Consider the following 12,264-nt stretch of genomic DNA (forward strand, 5'->3'; position numbering starts at 1 on the left):
TAAGTGTCTATCTGGGAGCTCTTTTTTAAAAACCTTCCACTCCATATATACCTAACCCTCTTGTCCACGAGTTCCTCCTTCAGTTATCTTTGAAACCTCCTGTCTTTTCTAATGCATCTTTTCCAATTAAACATCTCTTGGCCAACAAGGAAATTTACATCTTTTAGAGTAGAATCGGGTCAGAGATAGACTATTCAAAGTTAAACACAAAATTAAATACATTAAATGCAAGAATGGAAGCAGATTTTATTTACTTTCATTTGGCTTTAGGCTTCAACCCTGCAAGCCTGACTTCCTTGGTTAGAAACTTGAATAATACTGACCACGTTTCACCACATTTAATTCCCTCAGTCACTAGCAATTCTTTCCTGGCTCATATTCCTAGTTTTCATTCTTGGGCAGTATATTTTTGTTTGATAAATTTGTATATGTGATCTATTACAAATCTAGACAGTTTCTATTAAAAATGTTCTGTTATCTGTTGACTTACCCCTTATTGGGTTCCCAACATGAATGTTCCAAATCTTCTCTTCCTTCTTCTCCTCCAAGACCTAGTACAGCAGATGGGCTAATCTCTGCAATAAGAGAGAAACCTAGACCAATCAAGCAAACATTTCTTTATCTTCTTTTCTCTGTCGTTTGGCAATTTTCCTCCATCCTCTAATTCTCTCTCTTTCTCTCTCTCTTTTTTTTTTTCTTAATGGGAGAAATTATTCCTTCTACTACTTTAGTAAATTTCTACCAACCATTTTTGGATCCTTTATCTGACTTCTGTCCAGGAACTTGACCCATTTATCCTTTGTGCATGATCTCCCATATGCTGTAGTTTTCCTTCCACTGTTCCTCAATGGCTGAGGATATAATCTATCTGTAATTTATGATTCTTGCATCCTCCTTGAGAGTCAAGGATTACTTACTTATCCAGTCTCTCCAACCTTACCTAGAAAGTGACCCTCCAAACTGCCCTTCTCCCACTCCACCCCTCATGAAAACACAATTCACTCCAGCCATCCTAGCCCATTATTCTCTCTGCCTCTTCGTGAACATTACCACATAGCCGCCTACTTGTCTGGTACCTATTTTTCCTCCTAATGCTCCACATTAATACTTTCTCTCCATCCTAAAAATATCTAACCTAGACTTACCTCCCTGATGCTACCTGCTCAGATTCACAGCTTCTCAATTCCACAATTCATACACAGCTCAGGCTTCCTTAATATATAGAATCAAATCTCAGTTCTTGCCTTGTATGAGGCAGTGTTTATCTCTCCTCTCCTCTGGGAGCAGGGATTCTCCTGCCTCTGTGTATCTTTCCCTTTCTTAGCTCCAATTCCCTCCCCCAGCATCAGGGCCGATTTCCCCCTCCCATTCAACACAAGGATCTAAGCACATTATAATATGCTTTGGCATAGAGCCAGATAGAAGAGATTATTGATAGACACTCTATATGAAGAAGGGAGGAACTCAGCAACAACTCAGAGGTTCTTGGCCTCGAGAGTGTTTATCAAATTTGTTTTTGCATTTCCCGTTCCAATACTAGTTCTTTTCATGTCTTCAATTCCACCTTTTTTTCTCCCCTCTCTTCCTACTGTCCTTCATAAAGTATTTTACTCTTGGGCTTTTAAATTTATCAGCTTTGTGTCTGTCTGAAAACCCATGTTTCTTTTTCACCTTAGAGCTTTTTCTTTACCCCTCCACTGGCCCTAAACATCTATTACATTAATATGTTATTCTAAACATATTATGTTTAATATACAGGATGTACAGGAATCATTACCCCTGTCTTGCTCACTTAAACTTTTGACAGTGCTTGATTGATCCCTTCATTGGGTCAGCATTTGAGGTCAATAGATGAAGAAATCATGTCTCCTTACCATGAACAGTTATCATTAATTACAATACAGCAGTGAGTACAAAGTGCTGTGAGTCCAGAATCCATATAAATAATTCATCTGGTATAGCAAGGGAAGGCTTCACAGAACATCAGAGAGAGAGAGAGAGGAAGTAAATCACTCCTCAGCAAATGCAAAAGAATGGAAATCATAACAAACAGTCTCTCAGACCACAGTACAATCAAATTAGAACTCAGGACTAAGAAAAGCACTCAAAACAGCACAATCACATGGAAACTGAACAACTTGCTTCTGAATGATGAATGGATAAACAATGAAATGAAGGCAGAAATAAACATCAACAAAATTGACAGACCGCTTGCTAGACTAATAAAAAAGAAAAGAGAGAAGAATCGAATAGATGCAATAAAAAACGATAAAGGGGAGATCACCACTGATTCCACAGAAATACAAACCACCATCAGAGATTACTACAAACAGCCCTATGCACATGAACCAATAAATATAGAAGAAATGGATAAATTCCTGGACACTTGCACACTCCCAAGACTAAGTCAAGAAGTTGAAACCTAATAGAGCAATAACAAGGTCTGAAGTCAAGGCAGCAATTAATAGCCTACCAACCAAAAAACAGTCCAGTTCCAGATGTGTTCACAGCTGAATTCCAGCAGACATACAAAGAGGAGCTGGTACCATTCCTGTTGAAACTATTCCAAATAATACAAAAAGAGGGAACCCTCCCTAACACTTTCTATGAGACCAACATGGCGATGCAAGACTGGTTCAACATACTCAAATCTATAAACATAATTCACCATATAAACAGAACCAAAGACAAAAACCACATGATTATCTCAATAGATGCAGAGAAGGCCTTTGACAAAATTCAACAGCCCTTTATGCTAAAAAATCTCAATAAATTAGGTATCTATGGAAAGTATCTCAAAACAATAAAAGCTATTTATAAGAAACCCACAGCCACTATCATACTGAATGGGCAAAAACTAGAAGCATTCCCTTTAAAAACTGGTGCTAGACAAGGATGCTCTCTCTCACCACTCCTATTCAAAACAGTATTGGAAGTTCTAGCCAGAGCAATTAGTCAAGAAAAAGGAATAAAGTGCATTCAATTAGGAAAAGAAGAAGTCAAATTGTCTCTATTTGCAGACAATGTGATCGTATACTTAGAATACCTCTTCGTCTCAGCCCAAAACTTTCTTAAGCTGATAAGCAACTTCAGCAAAGTCTCAGGATACAAAATCAATGTGCAGAAATCACAGGTGTTCCTATACACCAATAACAGACAAACAGAGAGCCAAATCATGAGTAAACTCCCATTTACAATTGCTACAAAGATAATAAAATACCTAGGAAGACAACAAGGGATGTGAAGGACCTCTTCAAGGAGAACTACAAACCATTGCTAAAGGAAATAAGAGAGGACACAAACAGAAGGAAAAAACATTCAATGCTCATGGTTAGGAAGAATCAATTTTGTGAAAATGGACACATTGCCCAAAGTAATTTATAGATTAAGTGCTATTCCCATCAAGCTACCAATGACTTTCTTCACAGAATTGGAAAAAAACCATCTTAAGCTTCATATGGAACCAAAAATGAGACCTCATAACCAAGACAATCCTAAGCAAAGAGAACAAAGCTGGAGGCATCAGGCTACCTGACTTCAAACTATATTACAAGGCTACTGTAATCAAAACAGAATGGTACTGGTATCAAAACAGAGATATAGTCAATGGAACAGAACAGGTCCTCAGAAAGAATGCCACACAACTACAACCAACTGATCTTTGACAAACCTGACAAAAACGAACAATGGGGAAAGGGTTCCCTATTTAATAAATTGTGTCTGAAATACTGGCTAGCCATATGCAGAAAGCTGAAACTGAACCCCTTCCTCATACCTTATACAAAAATTAACTTTAGATGGATGAAAGATTTAATAATGAGACTTAACATCATAAAAACTCTAGAAGAAAACCTAGGCAATACCATTCGGGACATAGGCATAGGCAAGGATTTCATGACTAAAAGACTAAAAGCAATGGCAACAAAAGCCAAAATAGACAAATGGATCTAATTAAACTTAAGAGCTTCTGCACAGCAAAAGAAACTATAAATAGAGTGAGCCGTCAGCCAACAGAATGGGAATTTCTTTTTTTGCAATCTACGCATCTGACAAAGGGCTAATATCCAGAACCTACAGAAAACTTAAACAAATATACAAGAAAAAACAACTCCATCAAAAAGTGGCAAAGGATATGAACGGATACTTCTCAAAAGAAAACATTCATGTAGCCAACAAACATATGAAAAAAAAACCCATCATCACTGGTCATTAGAGAAATGCAAATCAAACCACATTGTGGTACCACCTCATGCCAGTTAGAATGGCGATCATTAAAAACTCAGGAGATAACAGATGCTGGAGAGGATGTGGAGAAATACAAACACTTTTACACTGTTGGTGGGAGTGTAAATCAATTCAACCATTGTGGAAGACATTGTGACGATTCCTCAAGAACCTAGAAATAGAAATACCATTTGATACAGCAATCCCATTACTGGAGATATACCCAAAGGATTATAAATCATTCTATTATAAAGACACATGCACATGTATGTTTATTGTGGCACTCTTCACAATAGCAAAGACCTGGAACCAACCCAAATGCCCATCAATGATAGACTGGATAAGAAAATGTGGCACATATACACCTTGGAATACTATGCAGCCATAAAAAGAGATGAGTTTATTTCCTTTGCAGGGACATGGATGAAACTGAAAACCATCATTCTCAGCAAATTGACACAAGAACAGAAAACCAAACACCACCTGTTCTCTCTCATAAGTGGGTGTTGAACAATGAGAACACACGGACACAGGGAGGGGGACATCAGACACTGGGGCCTGGCGGTTGGGGGACTAAGGGAGGAATAGCAAGGGATAGGGGGATTGGGGAGGGATAGCATTAGAAGAAATACCTAATGTAGATGATGGGGCAATGGATGCAGCAAACCACCACCATGGCACGTGTATACCTATATAACAAACCTGCACGATCTGCACCTGTACCCCAGAACTTAAAGTAAAATAAATAGATTTAAATAAAAGAAAGAAAGCAGACACAAATGGTTGACATACTGCATAATTTTATTTACATTAAATGTCTAGAAGAGATAAATTTGTAGAGACAGGAAGTACGTTAATGGAGGAAAAGGAAGTAGAAGTGGAGAGTGACTGCTTAGTGAATGTGGGGTTTCTTTTCGGAGTGATAAAATGGCCTGAAATTAGACTGTAGTGATTGCTACACAACATTATAAATGTACTAAATGCTGCTAAGTTGCACATTTTAAAGTGGGGAATTTTATGTCATGTGAATCTTAACTAAAAAGTTAAACAACATGCTGATTATCATACCAGAAATATAATGATTATCATACCAGAAATATAATGACATATAGACAATAAATCAATTTGATTCCAAAATCTTTGTTCTTATCTACTCACTATTCTACCTCAGAATGAGTCAGGATTTCTCTACCCCAGAGACTTTACTGTCACATCCTTCTTGAGTTAAATCATTTTAATCCCAGTGTGCCAGGTCTAACTAGAATCACAAGAGTCGTGTGCTAGAGGCTGCTCCCACTGGGAGCACATGTTAATTTTCAGGAAATTTGCAAGCAGATCAACATCAAGTTGGTAGCTTGAAGTCAGCTATAGTGGAAATATCTACATTTTGTCAATCAGCCACTCTACAATCATACCACAAGAGCTGGCTGTTAAGCATTCATCAGCTTATCACCGGCCGTAGTCCTCCTGAAGCCTAACTCACAGGTCTGAGTATGGCTCAGGCCATGACTGCAGGCCTACGAGGCTGCACTTGAGCTTCAACCACTTCAATGGCTCTTTCCTTCTGAACTCTGATTTTTATGTTCCCTTGGTTAGTTTTTCCCCAGTGAACTTTCATATTTCTAAACTTGATCGTATTTTTGAGAGTAGTCTGATAACACATTATTTTATTGTGATTAAGATATAACTTTTTAAGTATATGGCTTTGTATTACTATAGGGAATAAAGAGTGAAAAGAAGAGACAGGAATTAGCGTAGGGACAATAGTCACTCAAAATATACAGGGTTGAATTATGTGGAAGTTCAAGATCATTTACATTAGAAGTTTGTACTGAATTATATTGTATTTTAAAAATTCATTTTATCTATTTCATCCTGAATGAACACACAAATCATTCTAGACCAGAGACATTTTTATTATTCACTTAAAAAGAAAATAATAACTGTGTCATCTGCCACCGCTGATTCTTACTCCTGAGACAATGAAATGAAGGCCAGGTCAAATTTCCTATGGCATGCTATATTTGCATCATAAGCAAAGAATGAAGAAATATATATTTTCTTTGCTTACAAAAGTCAGAGAGACTATTTCCTAGACCCACCCCCACACACATACCTCCGTCCTTCTCGGAATTTTTTTTAGACATTAATAAGACATGAATATTCCATAAAAAAAAGACCATTCTCATAAGCTTCACAACCCAGAAATGTCTCCACACTTCTGAAGTCAGGTAAACCTCTCTGGAGTTCTCTCACTATCTATGTAGTTGTAAATTAACTTTCCAAGGCTTGTGGTTAGCCAAGCATCCCAAGTTTTTGGCAAAATTAATCCAAACATCCCCAACACAGGACAAACACAAAAGTAATTTCTCTATGCCCCACAAGATGCCAAGAGTTCAAACAGACAGTTAAGAAGAAGGAAGTTCCATGATTCTGGAGCAAGGTAAAATTTCTTTGAACATCCACACAGCGTTTTCTGAAGGATGAGAAGTGCAAAGAGTCATCAGCCGCTCACACCACCTGGTATTGGAGCAGTGCAGATAGAGCACCTGAATAGTGTCTTGTCATCCTCCATCCAGAGCCTGTGAGACACAACTGATAGGGAAAAGCTACAGGAGGACACTTCACTATAGCTAAGTGATCCCTGATGGGAAAAGAAAGAAGGAGGATGATAGGAGGACTTGACTGTAGACAAAGGATGAGATTTTTGCTGTTTCACATTTTTTTTTTTTTTTTTTTTTTTTTGAGATGGAGTCTTGCTCTGTGGCTTAGGCTGGAGTGTAGTGGCCCAATCTTGGCTCACTGCAACCTCTGCCTCTCGGGTTTGAGCGATTTCCTGCCTCAGTCTCCCAAATAGATGGGGCTACAGGTGCACATCACCATGCCCAGATAATTTTTCTATTTTTAGTAGAGATGTTGGCCTGGCTGGTCTGGAACTCCTGACCTCAGGTGATCTGCCCGCCTTGGCCTCTCAAAGTTCTGGGAATACAGGCGTGAACCACCGTGCCCGGCCTGCATTTAACTTTTGACCATAATGAGAATGAAACCTCATACCAGGAAATATAATCACACTAATAATAATACACAGCACTTTTTTTTTTTTTTTTTTTTTTTTGGAGACAGAATCTCGCTCTTGTTGTCTTGTTGCCCAGGCTGGAGTGCAATGGTGCGATCTCGGCTCATCACAACCTCTGTCTCTCTGGTTCAAGTGATTCTCCTGCCTCAGTCTCCCGAGTAGCTGGGATTAAAGGCATGCGCCACCACACCAGGCCAAATTTTGTATTTTCAGTAAAGATGGTAGGAAGGCTGACGCTATTCAAATAAACAGTAGATTATATGTATAAGAATAATTATTACCTGTGATGTATGTTATGGAAATCTATAGCTTATGGTGAGAGTCAATAACAAAGACAATTGATTGGCCTTGCAGGAAATAGGAAAGGTAGAGAATAAATATTGATTCATGTATAACTATGTTAATGTGATGTTTCAGTCTTATATGATTTCATACCTAATGGTTCTCAATTTCTCTGTGAAGTAAAATGAAAGTTTATCTGTTGAGAAAGGGAGTTGGAGTGAGATGTGAATGTGCTTTGAGGAGTGTAGGAAAAAAATGAGTCATAAAGATTGAACTGAAGAAGATTATGCTGTTGGGTCATTGGATAGTGTCACCAGTTAAGTTTAACATTGATTATCATAAAATTATAGAAACACGGCCGGGTGCGGTGGCTCATGCCTATAATCCCAGCACTTTGGGAGGCCAAGGCGGGAGGATCATGAGGTCAAGAGATCGAGACCATCCTGGTCAACATGGTGAAACCCCGTCTCTACTAAAAATAGAAAAATTAGCTGGGCATGGTGGCGCACGCCTGTAGTCCCAGCTACTCGGGAGGCTGAGGCAAGAGAATTGCTTGAACCCAGGAGATGGAGGTTGCGGTGAGCCGAGATTGCGCCATTGCACTCCAGCCTGGGTAATGAGAGCGAAACTCCGTCTCAAAAAAAAAAAAAAATTATAGAAACACAAATACGTCTAGTTAACAAGTTTGTTTCCTTGTTTTCTTCGGCCTAGGGTACTTATTTGGTTGATTCATGCAGGGGGTAAGCTTTATCAAACTTATGTGATGGAAGGTCAGGGGAGCAAGGGCAAGCAAAATGTTGGTAAAAGAGTGACTGAAATGATGAATCATGGAATTTAACCTGGACAGAGCAGAATGCAAAGACACCTGGGCATTGAATGAATGGTAGTAAGAAAGTCCATATTCCAGAGGACTTTGGGTTTTTCAGGAACAAATTGGTAATAACTGAATCACATGATTGAATAGATACAAAGTGCAATGTCTACATTTGTGATTTGTGAGGCTGATCAATTTTGGACTCTAGTGCTTCAAATATATGACCCTGGAATTAGGTAATCGTGCCTCAGTAACAATATAAATCCATCCATTTGGGTAGATGAGTCACAAGCACGTTAAACTGCAGTTAATGTGTAGACATGTGTCTTTAAAGAATCAAGAGGAATTAAAAGAGAACTATGAAAAACAATAAAAAATTTAAAAAGTGGACAAATGAATTGACTCTCACTAAGAAACAGTATTTCTGTATTTGAAATAAGAGAGCGTTAAGAAGAGATGTATACAAATAGCATGACTTACACCTTCACTAAGAAGTGTTCCTTTTAACTGTGCAAACTATCTTTTGTTCTGGTTAATGCTTTCTAAGTTAAATTTTACTTTTGCTGCTTTCCATTTTGGTAGACTTGGTTCCTTCACGTTTAAATTTCTTTGAAACACACTTGTCTATCCTTTGTATCCTTGTTTATTCACACTTGTTTATCTTTTCTGCGTCATTTTGTTTTAGATCTTTCTCATGTGATATATAATTCAATTTTTTAAACTTTATTTATTTTTGTGCTTTTTGATAGAGGAATTCAAGCAATCTACATTTATAAGTGTAAATGATGTATTTGGTTTTATGCTGTTCACTTGTTTTATACTTTAAGTTTTCTATGTTTTCTTTATATTGGTTAATTTTGTATCTTTTGCTATGCAGATATTATACATGTTATTTGCCACACAGGCTCTGTAGATAATTTTGGTTATATACAGACGAGTCTAGGAAGACTTGTGGGTCTGATTCCCCACGCTACATTTCCTCCTGTGTGGCTTTTGGCAAATTACTTTTCTCTGCATCCTTAAAATGTGGATAATATTATTATCTGTCTCATAGAATTGTTAAGAAAATTACAAAAGTGGTCTCATGTAGCATATTAAAGGTTTTCAAAAACTATTAGCTTTTGTTAAAAAATTTGCTTATTTTCTTTTAGTTTGACCTAGGATTTAGAATATACAAATTCTATTTTTCTTCCACTAGAGGTCTCCCCTGTATTTGTAAAAAGCACATAAACCCATTTTCATTGATTTTTTTTTTTTTTTCATTGATTCTTAAACAAAATTTCCTCACTAATTCCTAAGGCTGGACTGAGATTGAGCTTCATACCCTTTCTCATGTCATTCCATAGGGGAGGCAGCAAACATCACAGTCTCAGCATTCTGGTCTACCTGCCTGTCTCTTTCTGTAGCGTCTGGGATATCGGAATAGTCATCGAAATTTGGGTTGGGTCAGTGTGTGGGACAAATTACAGTTCCAGCGATCTGTTTCTTTATATCCTTGGCTACACTTTCATCCCTCTTCTGCATTCTTGGCATCTCACGGTGACTTGGGGCAGTCACCTGGCGTAACAGCAACATCAAAGAGTAGTGCGGCGGGGCGCGGTGGCTCACGCCTGTAATCCCAGCACTTTGGGAGGCCGAGGCAGGCGAATAACCTGAGGTCAGGAGTTTGAGACCAGCCTGGGCAACATGGTGAAACCCTGTCTCTACTAAAAATACAAAAATGGCCAGGCATGGTGGTGCACATCTGTGATCCCAGCTACTCCAGAAGCTGAGGCAGGAGAATCACTTGAACCCGAGAGGCCGAGCTTGCAGTGAGCAGAGATTGCGCCATTGCATTCCACCCTGGGCAACAAGAGCAAAACTCTGTCTCAAAAAAAAAAAAAAAAAAAAAAAAAAGTAATGGTTGTGGAATCTAATGATCTTGGCTCTGCTGGTTACCAAGGTGAGATGTTAGGAGTAAAGACCAAGCAGATCTGGAACAGAATCCTTCTGCTCTTTCCCAAGGGGCCCCAATGATAGGTGCCTGAGCTCTTAGAGGTAGGGACAAGTTCCTAGTATATATTAGGTCAAAGATTGAACCTGTATTCAGATGCCCAAGAGAAAGGACAGACTAAAGTTTATTAATGAGAACTCGACTTTTGTTTTCTTTGTGATTTGAGGCAGAAGTCTACTCAATCATTTCAGTTGTAGCAAAGTAAATTCTGAATTTAGGAAATAATAAATATTTTTTGACTTTTAGAAATAAGAACTTTTGAAATTCCTTATGATTTCTTTAAAGCGATTATAAAACTTTTGATGAAGAAATATAATGATTGGTAAATCTCAATGGTTTTTCAGATGTATACATCATAGTAGTTTATTTATACATCATAGTAAGATGGGAAGCTACCTCTTTGATGACTCTGTGAGGTTCTGGGTTTTTACTTTGTTCGCTCCTGTTCATTTCTAGACAATATCAAATATAATACCTAGAATACACTAGGAACATAGGCAAGGTTTATCAAATTAATAAACAATAAATAATCATAAAAATTATTAATTTAAGAGTGCAGGTGTTTATATTAAGCCAAGGAATAAGGCAGTGATAAAACTCAATGTTTCACTCAACCTTGAGAAAGCCAAATGAGATGTGGTTGGGTGGAGTTTTCCAAAAGGAATAAAAAGAGGAAGGTGAATTTCTATGGCTAGTAAAAGGCAAAAGCATGTACAGACTCGGAAGTGGGTTTTAGACTTGACCAATTGGAAGCATTGGTGGTCTCAAACTTTTTCATGTTTGTATCTCCATAGAGAAGTAGTCACAAGCCAAAAATGTATCTCTGCATGATTCATTATCTCTTCAAATCCAGTATGCATAACTTGGCGATAGTGAGTCATTCAGTCACTCAGTCAGTTATAATTATTTTTAGGTGTTTGCCAGGTAGCACTGATAGTCAATGTTTATTTCCCCTTCAAATCTGATATATCCTCAAAACCTGTGGCTTTTTTCTAAATAACCTCTTGGATTCCCCAGCTGAGCACAGGCACTCTCCTCCCCTACCTCAGTAGTTCGAACTCTCACGGCTTTTACTGGACTCAGAGTATCAGAGTTGTTCACGGTCTCTTTACCTTGAGACTGCTTTCCCATCCCCGTGCTACTGCCCTATTCACGTGTCACTGAATTTTTATTTCTACAATGACTCTCAACATATAGTTTTAATAAAAAAGAATGTTCTTTGGACTCAGAGAATTTTGTTTGAATTTATATTCTATCTCTTAATATGTGACAATAGCTACATGCGTTGTTTCCAAAATTACTTGATGTATTTTGCATACAATAAATAAAAATATAGTCATGTGCCACTTAACAATGAGGATACAGTCTCATGAATGAGTTGTTAGGTGATTTTATTATTGTGCAAATATCATAGAATATACTTACTGAAACCTGTATGATATAGTCTTGGCTTTATAATATATTATATATATTATACATAATATAATCTATAGCTCCTTGGCTACAAAACTGCACATCATCTTACTATACCGAATATTTTAGGCAAGTGTAATATAATGGTATTTGTGCATCTAAACATGTCTAAACATAGGTAAGGTACTCTAAAATATGGTATTGTAATCTTATGGGACCACGGTTCAGAAACATTGTTATGTGGCAAATTTATGTTATGTGTTATGTGGCATTGTTATGTGGCATATTTATGTTATGTGTTATGTGGCATTGTTATGTGGCATATTTATGTTATGTGTTATGTGGCATTGTTATGTGGCATATTTATGTTATGTGTTATGTGGCATATTTATGTTATGTGTTATGTGGCATTGTTATGTGGCATATTTATGTTATGTGTTATGTGGCATATTTATGTTATGT

Source organism: Aotus nancymaae, unplaced genomic scaffold, assembly GCF_030222135.1.
Source record: "Aotus nancymaae isolate 86718 unplaced genomic scaffold, 86718_ANA_hifiasm-v0.15.2.pri h1tg000059l, whole genome shotgun sequence".
Lineage (NCBI taxonomy): Eukaryota > Metazoa > Chordata > Mammalia > Primates > Aotidae > Aotus > Aotus nancymaae.